The sequence below is a fragment of the Desmodus rotundus genome, chromosome 2, assembly GCF_022682495.2.
Source record: "Desmodus rotundus isolate HL8 chromosome 2, HLdesRot8A.1, whole genome shotgun sequence".
NCBI classification, from domain to species: domain Eukaryota; kingdom Metazoa; phylum Chordata; class Mammalia; order Chiroptera; family Phyllostomidae; genus Desmodus; species Desmodus rotundus.
The window spans coordinates 147447907-147464954 of record NC_071388.1 but is presented as its reverse complement, the minus strand read 5'-3'; the positions used below and the strand labels follow the sequence as shown (position 1 = coordinate 147464954).

The 17048-nt window shown below is 35.6% G+C and overlaps 1 protein-coding gene and 1 pseudogene across 12 annotated transcripts in view; one reads left to right on the top strand and one right to left on the bottom strand.

The window, feature by feature from the left end:
* Nucleotides 1–17048, bottom strand: part of PKP4 (plakophilin 4) — a 239995-nt gene that overhangs the window by 82105 nt on the left and 140842 nt on the right. The window lies entirely within an intron of this gene.
* LOC112322177 (peptidyl-prolyl cis-trans isomerase A-like) lies at nt 11745–13297 on the top strand (annotated as a pseudogene).

Here is a 17048-nt window from a genome sequence, read left to right as displayed (position 1 = left end):
TGAATTATTTTAGAAATCTGTATTTATAAATAGAGGATGGGCACGTTCCACTATCAAATATACCCTCTGCAGCATTCTCCTTGGTGACCACCAATCACTTCTCAAGAATTAGCTCAGTGCAAGCTGATCATGTCCTCCTTTATGCCAAGAGCGTACCCAATAATCCATTTTGATTTCTGGACTTTTCATGTGATTGTAACAGCAGTATTTGTTTACCTGTTTTCACTACCAAACTACGGCCTTCTGGAAGGTAAAGACTGTGTTTTAATTCTACCTGGTAGAATTTAGTATGCTTCTCAATGCATCCAGCCAGCATTGAGAAGCATACTAAATAAATAATAGCTGATCTTAACTCTTCTGATTGTTCTTTTTAAGGCTAATTCTGTGTAATTTTAGAAATTCTTTCAATCACCCATCCCCCTTGTTTTTGGCTCTTTCCGTATCTTGTAGAAAAGATGTTTATTGTTTCTACTATATTATTCATTCAACAAATATTTGTTGATCATCTCCTGAGTGTCGGACATTGTTCGAGGCTGGGTTATAACAGTGAGAAGAGGCAAAGTCCTTGCCTTCCAGGTGCTTACAATTGTTTTGTAATTACTTACTACAGTACCCGTGTGACTCCCCAAACTGGATCACATACCACTCAAAACCAAGAGGGTGTCGAGAGACTTGAAAAACTGACTTCAAAGCCAGATCTTTTACAAGAGGACTCTGATGGATCCAGCAGTGTGCTGAGTACAGAAGCATTCACATAATAATAAAAAATGTGATACATTTTATCTTTTAAAAGACACATTTATATTTTAAAACACAAGAGCTAGCTCTCCTTCCACTCACCTATTAGAAGGAGGTAAATTGGCATTGATACTACCCAGGTAGGAATTAGAACATGAAGGCTCTGGCAGGAAAGATAGGTAGCTCAATTCCCACAGCTCAGAAATTGTAAAGGGCTGGGAAACAGCTTGTTTGGGAGACTACCAATATAGTATTCTGAATGTGCAGTGAACCTGACCCCCCGCTTTTGTACTATGAAAATCTCTTCAAATAGTTGTTTAAACCGCCCAATTCAGGAGCATTTGAGGATCTACTTATTTCACCATTACAGCATATTCTTCCACAATATTTTTAAATGATCCTTAGGTTTTGTTCCTTTACTGAACAGAGGTAATTAATAAATGAACACTCATTGATCATATGATCACTAATCTTATTATAAAGAAATTTAAGGTACATTTATACATTGCTGGCCTTACTCTTTCCTCTTCAGTTTCCTATTAGTTGTATTATTTTGAGCTCATACCATAAATTCTGAGTTCCACACAAAAGTTCTGTAATTCTACTGCATGTGTTAACTCTTTAATTCAACAACTATCACGTTTACAGATGAAATCTCACTAGTTAGAATAAATTCCAAGCTGCTTTTCTCTCTTTCTTTACGCATTTATCAATGTATTATCTTCAATATATGGTTTGCTCATTTAAAAATCTCCCTTCAATTTTTTCATTTGTTACTGGTAGGCTTTACTATTCTACTAATTAAAATTACTCCATTAGCAATTGTGTAGGTTTTCTGGATTCTAAATCCATTATGAAAACTTCTGGCAACTCTACTGGTTTGTTATAATTACCTTTGGAAATCTATTAATCTAATATTTATAACTACTTTTAAACTGATTCCAAGGTCTATTTTTTAGTTAAAAAAAGAAAAAAGTAGGTTTGTTTGGGGCTTTATTTTTTGGCAAAGGATTTACACTGTATAATTATTTAACACCTGTTATCCTCTAGGGATTAAAAAATGCTTTTTAATGGACTGCTTCAGGAATCATAGATATGGGCTCCATAATTTCCAGGTAACTCCATATATCCTATTGTGCACCTAGGATTTTTCTCCTTCAAGAATCTAGCAAAGTAACTACTAAAAATTCTCAAGTTTTAGTCTCTACTTAGAGTGTTATAGGATATATTTAAACAAACTTCTTCATCTGAGTAATCCATTCTATTGAACACAAATTTCTCTTATCTTCATTAATTATAATTAAATTAAACCTTCAGTTATAATGTGGAGATAACATCATAACATATTTCAGGTCTTATTTCTGCCCAGTATTGTTCTGCCTTCCCTTTTAATTATTACATTTAAAACTTGATTCAGTTTTCTTACTGCATTTGTAAAATATTCCACTAGTGTCTTATGAGTTCTTAGCTAACTAGGTAAAGCTCATCTGGGTCCTAGCTTTCGTGAGTGCATTTGAATTTACACGTGAGAATGCTGCTTTTTGAATATAATGCCTGTGGAAGTCTCAGGTCTTTTTATACTCATATTAGCGTGATGAGCAGTGGGGTCTAGAAGACTGAGGTGGAACTGGGCGCTCTCTAATGCTATATGCCATCTTCTGATGTTCCAAGAACTCATACCACCTACCAATATGTAACTGTTAGGTTATAACCAGTTTTGTTTTTCCTGTGTTTGGGAAATAGGGACCTCATCTCTGACTTTTAATTAGATAACAATTGACTAAGAAATAAATCCTTTACATTAAACAGACTTAATTTCTGTCTTAGCATCAGAACAAATAGAGCAGTTACAAGATTAAACAATATATCATGATTATTCTTCTCAAGACAGGTGTGGATGGCTCTTCATTCTTCCACTAGGCTATTTTAGTAAGTCAAGGTCAGAAAGACCAATAGGTAGACCAGATAATGGGGTTGAGGCAGAGGAGGGGAGCTGGAAGGCAAACAACTGTCTCTACCCACCATATTATCCCTAAGGGGCTCTGAAGACCTGACCGTAGTTTTAAAACAATCACTAGCCTATGACAATAAGGATATTTTAGCAACACTCAGAAAGTAATGTATCTTGGTATTTAACTACATTTTTAGAGACTCTTCAAAATTTAGTTATAATCTATTCACAATCAATCTCAACAAAAACAAAAGTTTTCCCTTCAATTCACAATCTTTCCAGGACTAAGGCTCCTTTCTGTGTTCTCTTTATCAAGGAAGTCAGACCCTTGACAATTCTCTATTGCACGACGACTGGCTTCCTTCTCTGTGAGACGGACCACTTGATCTCAGTAGCCAGGAAAAGTGCAACTGTGACAGGGCAACATGTTCGTAATTGAAGTTTATCATTATTTTTATGTGTTATGGGTTTAGATTGCCCTGAAAGTGGTATATGTCTATAATTTGAACTAAGCAAGGCACATGGGATGGGCAAAGGGTCTCTTTTCATAACTATTTATTAATCTGAGGTGATATTGAAGTCAGAGAAAGGAAAGGGCACTTGAATTGAAAATGACGTCCTTCATGTAGAATGCAGCTGCTCCTGACCCACCAAAAACAGAGGATGGGCCTAAGGTTCCCTCCCAACAGTGGGTGGACTTGTACCAATCCAGCTGTACTCTAAACCCAATCACTTGTGTGACCAACAGAAGGAGCAAACCAGACAGCGATAGGACGGTAGGCCTGATGCTGCATGGAACAGGAAAGGTCAATGGCGTACAGTTTGACCCATACGTATACTCCCTCTCAATGACACTTTCCATGATAAAAAAATGCCCATGGTCTCACAAGCTACTTTTACAATTTTAGTCCTTAAAAAAATAATAAGCAACAGGGGCAGCAAAGTGTGGTGGAACAGGACTGTCTTGCTTTCCATGGGGTGCTGGCAAGTGTAGAGTACAATGCACAGCCAGCCACCGTGGTAGACATTTGTAATCTCATTACTGGCTCTACTTTGTTCTCACCCTTGTTCTTCACCCCACTTTTCACTCATGCTACTCTACCGTATTTTTGGGCCCTTAGAACAGCTGCCTAAAATGCATTCCAGGAAAAGGTAAGATACAAATAAATAGTATTACACACAGTCCTCTAAAGAGAGAAAATCATGTATCTGATACACAGCAAACAACATTAAAGGAAGAGAAAATACTAGATAATAGCCCATTCAAAAATTCTAGAAACTTTTATAGGGACTGGAGGCGAACCCATTTTGGAAGAAGCATGACTTCCATTTAAGCCCATCCCACAATAAGTTTTCCAACCAGTGAAAGTAGAAATTAGAATAGAAGTGTTTTCTAACATTTTGGTTGACATTTGAAAGAGTAAAAGCAACTGAGATGAAAATAGTAAAACAGCTAAACACAGCACTAGACTCTTTCCTAAGTATTCTGTCATAACTCAGGATGCTATTTAGGCAAAGGGTCAAGTCTCGGAATAGCTGGACTACTGCAAATTATATATGTCAGTGGTCTACAAAATGCCAGTTTTCCTCATTTCTATTCTTCCACAACCCTCCAAAGGTGAAGAAACGAAGAAAAAAAATTTAAGTTTAAAATGAAAAAGAACATACAAATATGCTTAAAAAAAGAAATGTATAAAACAATTCAAATCTTACACTTTCTAAATAAAGTTAGCATTGGTAAGAAGGGCAAGATCCTGTTTTTGTACTTGCTTTACATGAGATGGAGCACAGGACTAAGCTGTAGAGATCTATACTAACAGAACCCTGGCTGTCATCCAAATCTCTTAAAAATTCATCATTGTAAATAGCTTTATGATGTATACAGCATCACTTTGTACATCATGTAGAATTTAAAACGCTTTGAAAAACTCAGGAAAAATTTATTTAAAATAAATTTTCAGATATCATAAGCCTAATTTTTTATTAGTCCTATACTCTCCTGATTATTTATCCTGTCAAAAGCAAATGACTTATTCACATTCAATTCTTTGATACTCATGTAAAAGCACTATTAAATTTGGTGTGTTTAAAAATGATATTATCCAGAGTAAGAACTTATGTTATAAACAACAGAGGTTCTTTGAGAAAAATTTTATTCTCATGATGAGTGTAAAAAGAACATAATATATTTCTTAAATTTCTGCTTTGCTTTTTGAAGAAAATTGTCTTAAGGTGTGTTAGCATTTTCAGCTCTTGATTCATGAGCAAACATCATAAAATAGCCATTTTAGTGCTGAAGGAGGAATGATTTCACATGTGGGGTAGAGTACAGACCCGATCAACAACAACCGCCCTGGAAAAAAGAATAGACAAACAAGGATAAAGTCAACATTTGGCATAGCATACGCTACATTTATGTGTAGTAAGCGGTATGGAATCTAGGAAAGTGGTTCCAGAATGCTTTAAATCTCTCCCGAACACTCTCCTGGATTCCTAATTTGTCCCATATCTCCTTACTTCCCTTGTCTCCTTCTCTTCTCTATTTATCCCCAACACATAAATGTGCACATTTCCCATACTACTGAATAGGGGGATGAAAAGAAAAAAGTCTGTAAGAATAAATGAGAAAGAATGATGATAACAATAATGGAGGAACAGGGTAAAGTCTCTCAAAAACACATTTTTGAGGTGTAATGGCTGATCCATAAACACTGTTCAACTGAATAGGCACCCTCCATGGCAACCAGACATGGGAAGTGGTTGGACAAAATTGCTTTAAATTCCTAGATTTAGGTCCATCATTCTTTGGAGAAATAAGAAAAGAGGAACAATGGTTTGCAATATGACAGAAGTGGAGAATCAGCTTTATCATTTCTCTGTCTCTGAATTTCCTATGAATTGATATTTATATCTAGATGGTTGAGCAATTTTGGAGCAAGAATGCATCATAGGTGACGTGATGTACTTCCTATTGTATCGCATCAGTAGACCGTGACTTCTGTTTGGTGACACATATACAGGTAGATCAGTGGGTTCAGGTGCTATTTGCCCGATCCATTCACTGTAAAGTTTCCCATCATCTTTCCAGCTAGTGATTTTAGAAGCTATTGGTGATCACTGATCTAGGTACATTATTTTGTTAGTAGTTGCAAAATGCACCCAAGGTTTTAAATTCTAGACTTAATATACTACTAACATCAATAATACATTTTCTGCCCTGGCCAGAGGGCTCAGGTGGTTGGAAAAGGATCTTACACACCAAAAGGTTGCAGGTCTGACCCCCCAATGGAGTGCATGTGGGAGGCAATCAGTCAATGTCTCTCTCTTTCTCATACACCAATGCTCGTCTCTCTCTCTCCTCCCACCCCCTTCCTCTATCTCTAAAATCAATACAGCATATCCTTGGGTGAGAATTAAAAAATAATAATGTAATTTCTATCTTTGTATTTATGTTCACATGGAATACAATAAAATAGGGTTGTACTTACTACTTATAAATAAGTTTTTATTGAAAATTATTTTGCTAATGCAGAAAATAGATATAAATCTGTATTTTGTACTTTCTAATACCAGTTCTTGTATCATGGTTGTTAAGATTATATGAATTTTCTCTGTGGCTCAAATAGCACTATTACTGATAACATAACTAAAGGTGCGTGGTGATAGATCAACCTTTAATTGGCTTGTTCTGAAGCAGAGACTACACATCATAGGCTTCTAGAATAATTGGCTGTTTATTGTTCCTTTTCAAAAAAAAATAAAGTGAGAAGAAATAAACACATATACGTTCTCTAAAGACATTCCTTCTTGGATTATAAGTACTCCATTAATACCAACTGTTGTATCTAAACTATCTGACAGTGGTTAAAATGTACAATTGTACAAGATTTTGTTTTTTAGCCTTGAAAATCTGTAGCCTACATGCTTTTTTTCCAACTTCAGCTTCAGAGTGCTTTTCCACCTATTTAATTGTGGAGTAACACAACAGCAGAGTAGGAAAATCTATGCAAGAAACAGATTAGATTGATTTGTTATTAAATAAATTGTGAAGCCTTAGGGAGGATGGCTATAATAACAATTCAGGCACTACAAACTCATCAGTTGTTTTTTCCTCCCCTTGGCAGACATGTCATGTTCATTTTTACAGCAAGCTGATTAACTGCTGAAAATGCACTAATGGATGGCTCTCACTTTTAGGTAGAAAATCACATTTCAAATTTCCCTTTCCACGCATCACTGGCTTAGAGCTGTGTAGGTAGGTCATTCTCTGAAGGGTTAAGGAAACATCCCATGACACACACGAGTCTTTCTGCTCTGTCCTTAACCTGTCAAACGGTAAGGGGAATGTGAACTTAATATCAACTTTCCTTTATTTCATCGTGGAGATTACAGTGATTTAGTGAAGGAATAACAAATTTTCTCCCCAAAAGAACAAACTGGACAATATGTTTTTCAAGACTGTTTTCCAGACTCTCTACATTAATACCTACATGACTTCCTGTAACGTGTTTCTGACCCATCAAGAACAGAAATGGTAGCCACTCCAGACTTTCCAAAAAGGAGAAACAAACTAGCAGCAGTGGACACAGGGCTGTGGCGTAGGAGTTTCACAGTTGTCTTTCCTAGCAGGCATGATTTTATACAGACTGTCTATCGGGGTGGCAGAGGGAAGTTAGGTGACACTTTCTCAAACCGTTTACTGACACTCCAGTAGCACAACACTATTTTCAAGGAAAAATATCATCCTCATGATAAATTCAGGTGTATAATAATTAAAACTGAAGCAAACTAAAGCACAAAAAAACATCAACCAAAATGAAAAAATTCTATTAAATAGTTAGAAAATAATGGGTATAAAACATCTAGAATGAGTGTCTGTTATGCAATAGGTGCTAAATGAATATTGTTCTCCTCCCTATAATTATAAACAAGTGTTTCACTTAAGAATATGAGAAACAAAGACACCAACGTAAGCATTCCTGAAAGAGAGTCAGGACAGCAAACCTAATCTGACCAATACAGCGCTCTTCACAAAATTAAAAATGATAAAATGGAGACATATATTTATGCTGCTACCAAGGTGCTTTGTCATTTTGCTAGTTAGGCATAATGAGCCCTTCTGCAACACTGCAAATTTTGAGGCCTTTGTATCCTTGTATCTATCTATTCAATAAAGCAAAGGCATTGATATTTATTGCATAAATTCAGAAGAAATCACAAACATTTGCAGGAAAAAAGTCACTAAAGAAAATGAGGAAATAGTAATGTTAGTATCACCTCTTTGGGCTTTCACTTATACTAAGATGCATATCTAGATAATTTAGCATCTATTATATATCACGTATAGAAGGTTGTTCCTTCTACATACTTGTCACAATACTAAAATATATGTATTCTAAAAATACATTAAAATGGTGTACTTTGTACTGTAATGTGCTAAGATGTGTTGTATGATTTTAAGATACACATCTCAGTTATTTCAGCTGAAAAAAACCCCCACTAATGATAGAACCCCCTGAAAAAAGCAAAATTACACATTTACAAAATGGGAATCTGAAATGGATCATAAAGATATGAAAAGAAAGAGACTCATCCTGACTAGTCATCATCCAAAAACAAACAAAAAACCCCAAAATACCCCCCAACAAAATAAAATAACATTAGATTGGTGAAATTTAAAGAACCTGCCTAATATTAAATGTTGGACAAAAGGAAACAACATTTTTTTGGACCCTGGAACAGGATCCTGAAACTTTTTCATGCACTATTTGAGAGGATACAGTTGTTAACATTACTTCAAAAAGCAATTCAGCAAGATCCGGAAAAACTGAAAATGGGCTTTCATTATGACCCAAAATATTTTACTTCTAATAACATATTTTCTAGAATCTTACTTATGTAAACCAGAAGATATGTCTAAAAATATTCATTGTTACACTACTTATAATATTAAAAAGTGGAAGTGAAATGTACTTCAATAGGGGAATGGCCGAACAGTTTAATATTCTGATATATAATAGCAGTTAAATAAAATAACCTAGAGACCATAACAAGAGACAAAGGACATTATATAATACTGAAGGGATCAATCCAACAAAGGATGTAACTCTTGTAAACAAATATGTACCCCACTGGAACACCTAAGTATATGAAGAAAATCTTGGTGGACAAAAAGGGAGAGATCAACAGTCATACAGTCACAATAGAGGATTTTAACACCCCATTGACAGCAATGCATAGATTATCCAGACAAAAAATTCAACAAGGCAACAGTGACCTTCAATGACACATCTTACCAGATGGATTTAATTGATATTTACAGAACATTTCATTCTAAAGCAGCAGAATATACATTCTTCTTAAGTGCACATGGAACATTCCTTAGGATAGGCCACATATTAGGATACACAATAAGTCTTTTTACATTCATGAATATTAAAATCATATTGAGCATCTTCTCTCAATGCAATGGTATGAAACTAGAAATCAATTAAAATAAAACTAAAAAGCATTCAAACACATGGAGGTTGGATAGCATGCTACTGAGCAATGAATTGGTCATAATGATATCAAGGAAGACATCCAAAATTACCTTGATACAAGTGAAAATGAACACATAACAACCCAAAATCTATGGGACACAGTGAAAGTAGTCCTAAGAGGAAAATCCATAGCATTACAGGCAGGCATACCTCAAGCAAGAAAAATCTCAAATAAACAATCTAACCCTACACCTAAAAGAACTAGAAAAAGAACAAACAATGCCCACAGTAAGTAGAAGAAAGGAAAGAATAAAGATTAGAGCAAAAATAAATGACATAGAGACTAAAAAAATTCAAAAGATCAATGAAATCAAGAGCTGGTTATTCAAAAAGGTAAACAAGATTGACAAACTGTTATCTAGACTCCTCAAGGAAAACAGAAAGAAGACCCAAATAAATAAAATCAGAAATGAAAGAGATGTAACAACCGACCCCATAAAAATATAAAAGGCTGTAAGAAAATATATAGAAAAACTCTATGCCAACAAATTGGACAAGCTGGGCAAAATGGATAAACTCCTAGAAATACACAATTTTCCAAAACTGAATCAGTAGAATAAAAAAATCTCAACACTGATTACAACTAACAAAATCAAGGCAGTAATAAAACAAAACAAAACAAAACAAAACACAACTCACGGCAGTCAAGGCAGTAAAAAACAAAAAACCTCTCAGCATCCTGGCCAATGTGGCTTACTTGGTTGGAGTGTCGTTCTGTGCAAAGAAGGTCATGGATTCCATTCCTGGTCAAAGCAAATACCTAGGTTATGAGTTTGATCCCTGATAAGGACACATACGAGAGGCAACCAACTGATGTTTCTCTCCCACACTGATGTGTGTGTCTGTGTCTCTCTCTCAAATCAATAAATGTATCCTGGGTGAAGATTGAAAAAAGAAAACTCCCAGCAAACAAAAGTCCTGCACAAGATGGCTTCACAGGGGAATTTTACTAAACATTCAAAGAAGAATACCTATCCTCAAACTCTTCCACAAAATTCAAGAGGGGAGAAGACCCCCAAACTCATGTTACAATGCCAGCATTATACTAATTCCAAAAGCAGATGAAGATGCTATAAAGAAAATTATAGACCAATATCCCTAATGAACACAGATGCTAAAATCCTCAACAAAATACTAGCAAACAGAATCCACCAATACATTAAAAAGATCATACATCATGATCAAATGAAATTTATTCTGGGGATGCAAGGTTAGTACAATATCTGAAAATCAACAAGCAAGATACACCACATAATCAAAATGAAGGATAAAAACCATATGATCAAATCAATAGATGCAGACAAAGCATTTGATAAAATCCACCACCCATTTATGACAAAAACTCTCAGCAAAGTAGGAATACAGGTAACATACCTCAACATAATAAAGGACATGTATGACAGTAACACAGTCCACATCACCCCCAATGGGAGAAAATGAAACCATTTCCCTTAAGATTAGAAACAAGGCAGGGATGTCCATTTTCACCACTCTTGCTCAAGACAGTACTGAAAGTACTAGACATAGAAATCAGACAAGAAGAAATAAAAGGCATCCACAATGGAAAGAAGTAAAATAGTCATTATTAATGGATGACATGATATAGTATCTAGAGGAACTAAATACTCCACCAAAAGCTACCAGAATTGATAAATGAATTCAGTAAAGTAGCAGGGTACAAAATTAATATTCAGAAATAGATGGCACTTTATATACCAACAGTGAACTATAAGAAAGAGAAACGAAGTAAACGATCCCACTTACAATTGCAACAACAAAAAAATTAAGGTACCCCGGAATAAATTTAACCAAACAGGTAAAAGATCTATACTCAAAAAATTATAGGATACTGAAGGAAAAAAACGAGGAAGATATAGACAAGTGGAAGCACATACCATGTTCACGGATAGGAAGAATTAACATCATTAAAATGTCCATACTACCCAAAGCAATCTATAGATTAGATGCAACTCCTATCAAGATACCAATGGCGTGTTTCACAGAACTCGAATATTCCAAAAATTTATATGGAACCACAAAAGACCTTGAGTATCCTCAGCAATCCTGAGAAAGAACAGTGTTGGAGGTATCACACTAAGTGGCATCAAATAATACTACAAGGCCATAGTAATTAAAACAGCATGGTACAGCATAAACACAGGCATATAGATCAATGAAACAGAATATAAAGCCCAGAAATAAACCTACACCTTTATGATCAATTAATATTTGACAAAGGAAACAAGAACATACTATGGGGTAAAAGTCTACTCAATAAATGGCGCTGGGCAATTTGGACAGCTACATGCAAAAAAATGAAACCAGACCACCTTTTTATACCATACACAAGAATAAATGCAAAATGTATTAAAGACTTAAATGTTACTGAAAACCTTAAAAATCTGAGAAGAAAACATAGGCAGCAAAATTTCACATTTTTATAACAGCATTTTTTGTGATGTGTCTCCTCAGGAAAGGGAAACAAAACCAAAACAAAACAAATGGGACTACATCAAAATAAAAATCTCTTGCACAACAAAGGAAACCATCAGCAAAATGAAAAGACAATCCACTGAATGGGAGACCATATTCGCCAATGATACATCTGTTAAGGGGTTTATTACCCAAATTTATAAGGAACTTAACAAAACTCAACATCAAACAAACAATCCAATTAAAAACAGGGCAAAGGACCTGAACATACACTTCTCCAAAGAGTACATACGGATGACCAACAGACATATGAAAACATGTGACTAATCAGCAGAAATACAAATTAAAACTACCATGAGATACCACCGCAAGCCTGTCAGAATGGCTATCACCAATAGCCTTGCAGATGCTGCCACTAACGCCCTGACGCTTCCCGCACCCGGCCATGGTCAACCCCACCACGTTCTTTGACATCACTGCCAACGGTGAGCCCTTGGGCCATGTCTCCTTCGAGCTGTTTGCAGACAAAGTTCCAAAGACAGCAGAAAACTTTCATGCTCTGAGCACTGGGGAAAAAGGTTTTGGCTGAAAAGGTTCCCTCTTTCACAGAGTTATCCCAGGATTTATGTGCCAGGGTGGTGACTTCACACACCACAAAGGCACAGGTGGCCAGTCCATCTACAGGAGAAATTTGTTGATGAGGATTTCATCCTGAAGCACACAGGTGCTGGCCTCTTGTCCATGGCAAATGCTGGACCCAACACAAACAGTTCCCAGTTTTTCATGTGCACGGCCGAGACCGAGTGGCTGCACGGGAAGCATGTGGTCTTCGGCCAGGAGAAAGACGGCACGGACGTTGTGACAGCCAAGGAGCGCTACGGGGCCAGGAATAGCAGGACCAGCAAGAAGGTCACCATTACTGATCCTGAACAACACTAGTACATTTGACTTGTGTTTTATCTTGACCACCAGACCATTCAGGAGCGCACCCCCTCACCCCCCATGTACTTGGAATGTTCTATAATCTTTGTGTTCTCAATGCAGTTAATTGGATTCCATATTTTCCTTACCCTTCCAAGTCAAGCTGGATTGCAGAGTTAAGTTTATGACTATGAAATAAAAACTAAACAATTGTAAAAAAAAATGGCTATAATCAATAAATCAACAAACAACAAGTGTTGGTCAGGATGTGGAGAAAAGGGAACCCTTGTGCATTATTGGTGGGAATGCAAATTGCTACAGAGTCTCCTCAAAAAATTAAAAATGAAACTACCTTAATGACCCAAAGATTCCACTACTAGGAATATACCTAAAGAAACCTGAAACACTAATCCAAAAGAACATATGCACCCTATATTCATTGCAGTGTTTGTAATAGCCATGTTTTGGAAGCAGCCCAAGTGCCCATCAGTAGATGACTGGATAAAAAAGCAGGTACATTTACACAATGAAATACCACTTGACTGTAAAAAAGAAAGAAATCTTACCTTTTGAGACAATGTGGATGGGCCTGGACAGTATTATGCTAAGTGTAATAAGCCAGTCAAAGAAAGACAAATACCATGTGATTTCACTTGTATGTAGAGTCTAATGAACAAAATAAACTAACAAACAAAACATAAACAGACACAGACTGATAGCTTTCAGAATAGAGGGGTTGGAGGGCTTAGTGAAAAAGATAGAAGAACTAAGTAAAAAAAAAAACCCTCATAAACACAGACAAGAGTGTGGTTATTGCTAGAGGCAAGGAGTGGTGGCGGAGGGAGATGGAAGAAGGCAAAGGGTAACTAAATCGTGGAGAAAGAGATATGATTCGGGTGATGAGTGTACAATGTGGTATGCAGATGATGTGTTACAGAGCTGCACACTTGAAACCTGTGTGGTTTTAGTAACCAATTTCACCATATAAATTCAATTCAAAAATTAAAAAATCCCCCCCCAAAACACACTGAATAGAAAATATAAACACGATATAGTAGTTGTTTCAGTGGAGGAAAGTATTTGCACATCCCTACTAAAAACTGATTATAGAGTTATTGAAAAATCCTGATATGCTGTCAAGGATGAGAAGTGGGGAAGGGTTAATACACGCACATCACCTAGATTTACACACATCAACATGGATGGATCTCAAATACTTCGTAGAAAAATCAAGATACACAATGATACATAGACTGTAACATTTGTGTAGATGAAAAAAGCAAAAAAGAAAATATTGGCCGAGCATGTATATGATATGAAAGAACACAAAATAAACCTGAAGACAACAGTGGTTAGCAATTGGGAAGAAAGAATGGGGCAAAGGGTGCTCAAATTTTATGTTTAATATATGTATATTTTTAAAAATAGAAACATCAATGAGGAATTATCAGTAATTTTCAAATGTCAGGTACTTAAATTTTTGTTATACATTTCCCTGTACTTATTACTTTTTAGCATTTCTCAAGATACAGATTAAACCCCAAAAGGGTAGTAATAATAAAACATATGATTAAAATAATTATTAATCCCTATACATTAGTAAAGGTAAACTTTTTCAGGAAGCAACTTGAAATATACTATACAACTTATTCAAATAATAATTTATCAATATATATCAATGATTTAAAAAAACTAATGACTAAGGGTGGGGTTATTCTTGTACTGATTCCATAACTCATCACTGTTACTAATTTTAAGAATAGTAATTATTGAATGTGACCTATGAAAAATCACACAATAAAATAATGTTATTTTAGTTAAAATAGCTTTTTAATAGATAACTAAATTATGGCATGGCACATATATTTTAAGTGCATGGGCCTCTAAATTTTAACAAGTATTTTTCTCTTCACTAATTAGGAAAATTAACACAGCTAGGCTGCTACCATATGTAAGTAAATGTATTTTAAAATGTTAAAACACTGTGAAACTTTGATGCTAACTATATAAACCTGATTTCTTCTTGTGGTTCCTTCTAACCAGATCACTCACTTAACATAATAAAATGCTCAGTATAAGAAACAGGCAATTCATTTTGAAATATTTATTCACTGTGGTTAAAACATTTTGTTGTACAATGTCCTAGGCCCATAAAATATTTTTTTTATTACTTATGAAAACTAATTGGTGCTTAAAATCCAAATTCTACATGATCACATTCTTAGGTTAAAATAGGTTAGCTTAAGGGAATACTGGTTCAGTTATCTTGGCTTCACTTGCCCTACAGAAGACTTAGTTTATATGTTTAATTCAAATGTGTAGAGATAGTTGCTACTTGGATTTGTATGTCCCAGATGAAACTGGCTTGTGACAGGAATGGCAAGGAGAATAATTGTTAAAATGCCTTCTGGAAGAACTGTGCTTGAGCAAACTGCTCCAGGTTAATGACTTCTGCAGAGCTGCAGGTGAGAGCCACAGACCCATTCGTATCTTTGAGATAGAGGACTCTTTACTGTTTACAGCAGGAGCTGTATTGTAAAAATGCAGTTGCTACATTTCCTGATAAGAGCATCCACTTAATAAATATTCACTGCAGAGATCCCAGGAGGGTTTCTGATAATTACATTCAAATAGCAAATAGTTTATTCTTCATTTAGTCTGAATTAGAAATGAAATCAGAGAGCTTTTTTATTTGTTTGACCATTAGAAGAGTTACTAGTGACCAACTACAACACGAAGAAAGAAAATTGGGGGAACTATCGTATATTCTGATGACTACCACAGGACTCCCAAATAGGTGTATCTACTATGCACTTACAAGTAACTCAACAGGGACGACCAGCTCAGCAATGTACAAGAATTTCCCATAACAAAGACAAGGAGAAAGGAAAGAAGACAAGTCCTTGTGAGGGCGTAGGAGGATGGGCACAGAGGCCATGGGGAAATCTCTGTATCATTTTTGTGTCTGAATGCTCAGAGCAAAACCCTTGGGATTTTCCCCTCTTAAGACCTGAGAGACAGTAGCATTATTCACAACAGTCAAAAGAGGAAATAAACCAAATGCTTATTAGCTGATGAAGAATACACAAAATGTGGTATATATTCATACAATGGAATATTATTTAAAAATAAAAAATGCATGAAATGCTGATACATGCTAAATATGGATGAGCCTTGAAAACATCATGTATGCTAAGTGAAACAAGTCAGTTGCCAAAGGCCATACATTCTATTATATCATATGGGAAATGTTCAGAATAGGCAAATCCATAGACAGAGAAAGTAGAACAGTGGTGTGGGGGAACAGTGGTGGAACAGGGGCTGTGGGGAGGGAAGAATGGGGAAGGAGTGCTAATGGGTGGAGAGTTTCTTTTTGGGGTGATGAAAATGTTTTAAAATTAAACAGTGGTGTTGGATGCACAACTCTGTGAAAATACTAAATACTGAATTGCATACTTTAAAATTATGGTGACATATCTCAATAAAACTGTTATCTAAAGAACTCAGGTTTTGGCTGGTGAGAGTACCAGCTGGTCAAAGGGACAGGACTTTATCAAGCATTGTCCTGAAGTGGTATGTTACATAAGTAATAAACTGTCAAGGCACAAACATTCAGTCTTTTCCAGGAGTCTTCATTTTTAAAGAATGTATCATTGGGAAGGTTTATTTCATAATGACTTAAAAATAATTGCTGAAGAAAAGACTTGAACCATGAAAAAGCCTTTTCTGCTACTATCAGCACTTGTTAGAATTTTCATTAGTATCAACGGAAGCCTGATGGGCACCAGGAGGGGACCCTATAAAGTATAAAAATATCTGAATGGCAGTGGGGAATCAAATCTTTTTATTAAAAAAATAACACGGTTCTTTTCTTAAGGGGCAATAATAAGACCATTTGTCAAGACAGCATGACCTTCAAACTAACTGCAAAGGTAGAGATAATTTTAGTGAGACTGTGAAGTTACTTGATTTCAATATTGCCAAACACTTCCCCCCTTATTCAGCTGATATAAAGAGTGTTTTTCTCAGGGTCTAGAGTAACTTTCTAATACCAGCAGAAGCCAGTTAAAGCATGGACAAGGTAAAGGGACTATCTGCTTCCAAATGGGGTAATCAGGTTCTAACTAATGTACGAAATTCAACATGAAAACCTAAAACTGTGCTTTACTATTATGAGTTACCATTAACATCTAATAATTTCTATAATTATTAAAAGGTCTAATTATCTCTTTTTGGTTTCAATATAAATAAAAAGTTAGTGTTCTATCTTAATGAAAGGACAAGCTATGATTTACTAGATAAAATATGTAGAACCAATTTATGTAGCCCAAACAAACAAACTTTCTTCTTTACCCATCTACAACTTATCCAGAAGTAACTGACAAAGTTTCTCAGTTTCTGGGTAACAGTTAGATTCCAAGTCTACAATTATGAATAGCTTATGAATAGCTTGGAAATTCAGT